The following is an 8807-nucleotide window of genomic DNA, read 5'->3' as shown; positions in this document are numbered from 1 at the left end:
TTGGAAGTTCAGACTGCCCTCCCAGAGAAATGAGTCAGAAAAAAGAAATCCATGCCAGGTGAAGTGGCACACGATGAGCCTGTTTCAGATGCTGAGAGAAACTACAAGATCAAAGCACATAATGTCATCCTCGACACTGTCACAGACAGCCTACAGCGTCGATATGCAGCCAATGCAGTGTTGTACTTTGACTTTGCCTGTATGGATCCCAAAGACTTCCCTCAAATAAGGAGTAAAGGCCTACAGAAAGTGGCTCTGGAGGAGCTTAGCAAATGCCTGCTGAAATTTGATGAGCGGGCTACGGTTGGGACCTTGCAGGCAGAACTGACTTGCCTTGCAAATCAATGTGAGACACTGAAGATGTCACCTTTGGATAACTATACCATCAGGGGATCAACAGTCAGTCTGGAGTTGGAGAACAGAAGCTGTTCCACATGCTGTCATCTCATCCTCTCTCATTACAACCTCTTAACAGATGCATAACATATCATTGGACTGGGATACACGTTCTTACTGGCCTTGTCTGTTACACAAGTTGCCTGTGAAAGGACTTTCTCCACCCTTACATTTGTGAAGAACCAACTCAGGACATCCATGACCCAGGACCGCCTTGAGGCTTTTTTGCTGATGTCAACAGAGAAGGAAATCCTTATGGGACTTGACATTGACAATGTCATTGACAAGGTCGCAGGGACCAGTGAGTTGATGCACCGCCAGCTTACCTTCTAAGGTAAGACAGCATCTCCAATGGTGCATTATGTAGTTTCAGGGGAGGGGGATTTGCAGAGCTTGCAGTTAGTTTAAAAACATATGTACTGTACATGTGATTCTTAGTATTGATTATTTGATCACAAATATTTTAACATTTAAATCTGTTTGTTCAGATTTCAGAACTTTTATTTGTTTCGTATGCCTACTGTAGCACTTTGGGATTGCTTTTAACAATGAAAGGTGCTTTATAAATACAATTTATTATTATTAGATGATGATAAAATAGGTTGCCAGTGTGGCGTTCACTGCTCTGATCAGAGAAAACCAGATTCAGACTTCTGTTAAATTTAAAGAGCCTGTGTCAGCCTCCCAACAACTGGTGTCCAATGAAATATTGGGCTACTAGTAATCTCGAACCGTCAGCTTAAAAAATAAGGTGCGATACCGTTCCGATAAATATCAATAATTTTGAACCTTGCGGGGAAATTCCTTCGACTCATTTTGAAGTTTTGGGGGAACCCGGAAGTGACGTCAATGCGGGAACGCTTCACTGTGCGGCGAGAGAGCCAAACACGGACAAAGTGTGTTGTCATGCGTAGAAATGGTGAATTACTGAGTTTAGGCACGTTAATAACGTTTTAATGAAGTTGACTACAGTATATTCATATTTGTCAGTGCTTTCATGTCAATTTGGTGAACATAAACATAAATGATCGTGGTGAAGATGATGATTAAATTAGGATTACAAATCGGTAGTGAGAGCTGCTGCATTTCCTCCCGTCGGATGTGATATAAAAACAAATCGATTATTTTTGTAGTTGTAAACTCAAGTGGATGAAACTACATTTATTAGTGCTGTCATGTCAATTCGGTGAACATATGATACATTAAATGATCATGAGGATGATGATTTAAAAATTTAAACAAAAGTTTGTTTGAGCCGGTCTGCATTTCCTCATGAAAAAACAAACCGATGCTTTTTGTAGTTGTAGTACACCAACATGGATTAAACGTGTGGTTTTTTTACCACAATGTTGGGGAAATTAATGGATAAAATGCACAGATTATTATTATTATTATTATTATTATTATTCCGACTCCGATCGGGACACGTTTCCCCGCAGCGAGGCTCCCCCGGTTGACAGTTTACGTGGGCTGGGCTGGGTGCAGTGGCGGACTGGCCATCGGGACAAATCCCGATGGGCCGGTACCGAAGTGGGCCGGTCGAGAGTCCCGGGATGATTTTTAGTCCCAGTCCACCACTGGCTACATGATCGTATTATCGCCCATATTGACGCACCTAATTCCTAAACTTCTAACAGATAAAACATAAACCGATCCTTCAGCCTCATATGAGCTCTCAGACACGTTCAAAATTAAACTGTCATCGCTTGCTGCTGTGTGCGCCATCATGTGTTTGCATGCAGATGCTGGGATCCTGAACGGTGCAGCTGGAGCGCTTGGCCCGCAATGACGTCACACATAATTTGGCGGGATTTGAAGAATCCCAGAGAAGATCCAGAATATGGTGTGGAGTCTATTTTTATATAACATTACAAGACTGATTCTTGTTATTACATTATTTGCTTATTGTGCTCATTGTGTGTGCTGTGACTTTGGAATAAATGGACCCAATCACCCCCCCCAAGTTTTGATGGTGGACAGGAACAAAGGGAAAACTTACATGAGAAAGTGTTTAGCTTGCAATATTGAAAGTAGCAAGGTCGAGTGCAGAGACTGAGAGAACACAAAGAGGTAGTCAGAACAGCACATCGCACCGGCCTTCACTTTGTATGGGAGCCGCGCTCCCCCACAAAGCTTGGAAGCAACATTATGGTTTCCCACTATATCTGAAGAAACGTTAGAGAAAACAAATTCGTATGATGGTACCAGAGTAGGGAGGGACTTCCACAGGCCGGCCGAATGCTGATTGGAGGATCGTGTTGCCAAGAGACTCTATCTGAGTCTGCGCACCAACCAAAGAGAACCAAGTCTAAACCGCGGTATCTCTTCAGCTATTTTTGATCATAAATGTACGGGCAACGCCCTGTGTAATAAAATGTATTGTCGCACGAGGTTCGAGGCTCTTCACGGATTTGGTGGTTACAGATTACAGCTTTGCTGCCTGTGATTCCCTAAGACGTGATGAGTCCTTGGCCAAGTAATATATATATTTTGCTCTCTCATATCATATCATATCATATCATAGCATTCTTATATGAATCCTTTTGTGACTTGTATTGAGGGGTAAATGTTGGTGAGAAGATTAAATGGTATGTAGGAAAGACTGTTCAAATAGAGGACTGATTAGAGGGCTGTGGTTGTGTTTAACAAAGTGGTGCTGTGTGACTGTCAGTCAATATGGAATGAGCTTTGGTGATTACTTTGCCAATATGTGGAATACACTAGCGGACATGGATAGCTCCTGTTAAATTTTTCGTTGAATTGAGTGCTGTAGTTAACTAAATGGGATTTAATATTATTTCGTTTTTCAGAATGAACAAAAGCAACACTGCAGCTGCAACAGATATCACTATAGGTAGATATTAATAAGAATGAAATTATTCCTTTTCCTTTTTTTTAAATGTACAGTTCTGTTTCATATGGGTGTTTCCATAGATGTAGTCTCTTTATTTCCTCCTCAAAGTGCACCAGAGTGATGCATTTAACTCCAAAATAAAAATCTTCCCGGGGGAGCATGCCCCCGGACCCCCCTAGAGGATTTGAGGTCCATCACCAAATAAAACATGTTCAGATGGATAGGTTACCAAATACATATGCACATTTTTTTTTAACAGTGACCTATGTCCATATGTTTCTATTTGGGTGGTAGATTTAAACTGTTGGGTTATCACTACGGGCAGCAACACTGTAAATATTGACGATACATCCAGCAAAACGCCCCCAAAAAAACTGGTAAAGGCCTGACTGGGTCTATAATTCCCGGCCTGACTTATGGTCCCAGTCCGGCCCTGGTAAGAGGGCATTTTACAACTTTTAGGACAAAATGTTTTAAACAAGGGCTATTCAAGTGTTCATACATCTAAAGTTGATATACCTATAAAAACGATCTGCTGATTTACAGACATCTCTTTTCTAATGTAAGTCAATGGTAAAAAATATTATTTCAGGGCCTAATGGTATCACGTGACTCATATAGACGTTGCAGTACCACCGTTTGGCCACTACGAGTATGTGCATTTAAGCCTGACGCTCTGTGTCCTAGGTTTACAGGATGGATGGATCAAACAACCTTACAATTTTTTATCTGACACAACTATCTAATTTGCCAGGTACTGTACATTTAGAAAACAAGACATCTTGGGCCGCAGCCAGGTATAGGAGAGTGTGTGGTCTGTTGAGCATGAAATCGCGTCTCTGCTCATTTCAAAGGATATTGTTCTGTTTGTTTCAACCAACTGTGACCTTGGCGCATACTGGTGCAGTTTGCAGTTGAAGGCGAAGCGGTAGAGAGATGAGTTAGTTACGTGTCTGAGTCTCTGTGTAAAGATACCATCTCTTTGTATACAGTGCTGACATTTTATGGTTCCATGGTGTAATGGATAGCACTCTGGACTCTGAATCAGGTGCGCCGGATTAATTTTAGAAGTGGGGGGGCCAAAAAAAGTGCGTGTGTATAGCCCAATCCCAAACCACACCTTACACCCTACCCCTACACACTCCCCCTCCGTGACGGAGTGAACTCCGTGGAGTGACACATGAGGCTCCCTCCTGTCAGATGGAGGGAGTAAATACAGCGGCAAGCTTTGGGTAAAACTCCCCTCTCTCCGGCAGAAACAGGAAATACCGTACTATGTAGGCCTAACAACGTTTTCAAATCAGCATCTCTTTGACAAAAAATGTAAATGAATAACTCAAATAAAACTCCAAACATCTTTAATTGTGTTACTTTTTTGTAAAGCTCTTTTAGTTTTAAACCTGATGTTTATAAGCTTCTTAGTTTTTGCAACAGTCTGTAAATATGCACAACTCTATAATAAAATGCACACATTTACCTTTTTCTAGATTAAACACACTATGATCCTAAGTTAAAAAAATATGAGGTTAAGCAGATCCACCTACAAAGGAGCAATGGCTGGGAGTAGTACAGGAAATATTTGATATGGAGAGATTCACACACATATTGAGGGTCCAGGAAGGGAAATCTGAGTCCAAATGGGAAAAATGGGTTGAATATAAAAGAAAAATGAACAACACCACAAATTGAGAGTTGGAACCAGACCATGATGTTGCATTAAAATAGGATAGAAAGCTTCCATGTCACTGTTTGCTTGTATTTATTATTATTTGTATTTTATTTTTTCTTCTTCAATGGGTTTCTAATTCAAGTGTATCCTGAACTATATGTGGTTTTGTATGTTTATTAAAATGTCAATAAAAATTTAAGTGAAAAAGAAATAAAAAAGAAATATGAGGTTATCATGAGCTCGTTAACACACTCTCTGTTTTTGTACCATTCTGCATTGAAGTAGCCTACCTTCTCTTTTCCCAAATAATCTACTAGCGGTCTCCTTTTTTCCGATAGTTAGCTGTACAGCTTTACCCGCCTCAATGTCCCGACAACAAACCTCCATACAGTCGAAACCAGCCTGTTTCGGTTCAACAACGGCGGCGGTGGGGGCGTCGGCGGTTTTGACAGTTTCTGCGGCCGCAGAGCTACTGCTTTTGGGTTCATCTGGCTTGGCTGTTTGAAGAAGGTCCAGGCTCCGGAGATGAGGATGTCAGGGATGTGACCTTCCAGTTGTTAAATTTAAGTTTAGATTGACTGTATTTAGTTTTCTTCTGCCCTGGTTGTTCTGACATGTTTGCAAGTGTAGGCTATATATTCTTTCTATCTAGGTTAACGGCTGACACACAGAACAACGTAACAAATAAAGTAAACAACGTAGGCTAACAAATAAACAAATCTAAGCTTTTTCATTGGTTGTAATTTACATGGATACATTTGAATGGTGTGACAATGTCCTATTTGATTGGGTTAAAATGTACATATTCTTCCTGTTATGTCTGCCTGCTTTATTTTACCTAATGCAAAGTGACCTGCTCCATCGAAATCAGTCGCATTGACCCCAAGACACATTTTGATTCCTAGCTTTCTAATGACATCAGGATTGTTTTTGGAGGCCACTCCAAATATTAAGCAAAATATGTCACATTATAATGACTATTACAGTCATCATTTTGAGAAAAAGGCCTTTAAAGTTTTATCTTCTCTGGAATCCATCAATCTGATTGATTATTAGCGGAGCAAATGATCAAAATACTACGGAGGGAAGATATTTTCGTTTGGATTACTGCACTCACGCAAAACGCCGGCTTTTGCTATGCCTGCAGTAATGTTAAATTACTCCGTTCTCCGCTTGTAATTATGCCGTTACAAGCTTCAAATTTGTAGGCCTATTTATCATCTGAATTTGCCGAAACAAGTTTAATATTCTGAAAGCCAAGACTATGTTTATTTGAAATCAGATAAAAACAAACTGTAACGGACCCTGCCGTGTTATCTATGATTACTATACACCTTACATGTCATGTCTAAGAAACTTATAGTGAACGTTTATTCTTTATCTTAGTTTTGTCATGTCCCTTTGTCCTGTGCTTTATGTTTATTCCCTTAATTGATTCTCCCTCTCATTTCAGGCCTCCACGCTCCCCGCCCCCTTCTGTCTCCTTCGTCCTTGATTATTTTCCCCGCCCTGATTGTTTCCCCCTGTGTCCCCTTTACCTGTGTATATATTGTGTTAGCTCCCTCCTGTTCATTGTCAGTTCATTGTCTTTCTATGACCTACGTTCCTGCTCACCTCACGGACTTCTCAAGGATCTATGTTATTGATCACTTTTCTAGTTTTCCTCGAAAGAGTGTTTTTGTTTTCCTTGTTTCATTACTGTGCAAATCCCAGTAAAGTCTTTATTTTGAAACACTAACGGAGTCTGAGTTTGAGTCGTGCAATTGAGTTCATGCCTCAGAGTTCACTCCTTGACATTACATTCATAATTTCAGCGGGAGGGAGGGGGAGCGGCGCTGAGGAACAGCAGATTGGCGAGTGAGAGCTGTCATCTTCCCTTTACAAGCTTCAAACATGCCTGTAGCTAGTGAGATTGAATATAACAATCAAAAATAACAAAATATACACAGCTAGATCAGATCGCGTTTTAGATGCGACTTTAGAGTAGAGGGGAATTATTGAAAAGGGATTTGTACAGTTTTCCGCGGACTCTGCTGCTGCGAAAATGTGGGGCAGGGCTGAAAAGTGTGGGGGGGGGGGCAATGGCCCCCTGGCCCCCCGCTTCCGGCGCCCTTGCTCTGAATCCAGCGATCCGAGTTTAAATCTCAGTGGAACCTTTCTTTGGATACCCTGAAAAAAGACAGCTTCTACATCTCTCAGTTGTTGCAGGATAGTGGTTAACCAACAGGCTCTGCTTTACTACAATACCACAAATATGAGCGAGTCAGTTAAAACATTTGGTTTGTTTGTATGATGATTTTTTACCCTCAGCAAATAGTGTAAAGGTAATTTTTACCTTATCAGACTGTTGTAGAAATTAAACATCCAAATTTTTTCAGAGTCCAAATTAAAAAGAATAGGGTGGTTACCATAAGCAGTCATTCATGCACGATTGATTCTGCATTGATTCAAGATGGCAACCTCAGAAAACACAAATTCAATCAATTCTTGACAATCCACATTGTTTTGGATTGACAGCAGTGGCGGCCGGCCCATAGGGGCGCTAGGGGCGCCGCCCCCCCTCTTCCCACATGTTTGATTGTCATTAAAAATTAAAAGTTAATAAAAAAATATATTTCCAAAAAATATTTTATTTTTATTTTTATTTTTATTTTTAAAGAACAAGGTAAATATTATATAGTTGGTATCAGTAAAATGTATAATCTACAATAAAATCTCGTTTAAAATTGTTTTACGATGTCTAAAGTTACTGATAAGTCACATGTTTCCTGCCTGGCCGCAGCGTGTATCATTACCCTCTCTCGCCCGGGCGGTAGAAAAGAGCCCTCAGCCAGAGCAGCTGCAACCAACAAGCTGACTGTTGCTATCTGTAAACTATGCCGCCGAAACATAATTTCAGCCAATCAGCGTCGTCAGATCTGATGCTCAAAGGGCGCCCTTTCAGCGCCCTGGCCTGTGTGTCTGTTTAGACTCGTATCCAAGGTGACGCTACAGTAAGGGATGGCTGCGTCTGCAGGTTTAGACTCCGGTGCTAGTGGATCGCCGGAGCTGTAGATTAACATTTGCATGCTTATTGTAGTTGTAAGGGCAATGCCTGTGGCACCATGGAGCATATGTGTGGGCTGGACCTGTATTTTACAGGGAAGGAGTGATCAGAGTTGTCGATTCTTGTTCAGTTTTCATTTTCCTCACCCTCTCAGACTTTGAGTTGCGCGCGCTGCTAAAAAGACGTGCTACCATGGAAACCAAACAATGGTGTACCCATATTAAAGTCCGAGTGGAAACAGTCGTGAGTAAATCAGATTTTGTCAGAAATCGGGAGAAATGCGGGAGTTTCCCGCAAAAATCGGAAGGGTTGGCAAGTATGACACACACACACACACACACACACACACACACACACACACACACACACACACACACACACACACACACAATGTTCGTATTTAGTCTCCTGATATTAAATGCCCTAGTATGGTTTTGTCACCATTTCCATAGCCCGACCAAAAATATTTTCCACCAGCCGCCACTGATTGACAGGCGACCTCTGAGAAGTGGATTGTAGAAACACTATAGCAGGAAAGCATGCTCATAAAAAATCGATGGTACCTGAGTGAGGAAGAAATAGGAACTCAATGCTCTGTGAGTCAAAGTAAATATATCCTTAACAAAAGTTATCCTTTTGGTGACACGAAGGAAACAACAGCAGTCAGACAAAAACGCTGAGTGACTCAGAGGCCATGAGTCAGGGTGTGTGGTGTGTAGGGAAAAGACATAATAACAAAGCAATTGTATTGCAGTAAGCTAGTGTGGTTGTTTGCTGGGTTGGCCTGGAGGATAAAGCAAAGTGATATGGAATAGCAGTAGTGAGGAAAAATAAACAGGGCA

The sequence above is a fragment of the Notothenia rossii genome (genome assembly GCF_949606895.1).
Source record: "Notothenia rossii genome assembly, chromosome: 3".
NCBI lineage: Eukaryota > Metazoa > Chordata > Actinopteri > Perciformes > Nototheniidae > Notothenia > Notothenia rossii.
Note: the sequence above shows the minus strand (reverse complement) of the source record.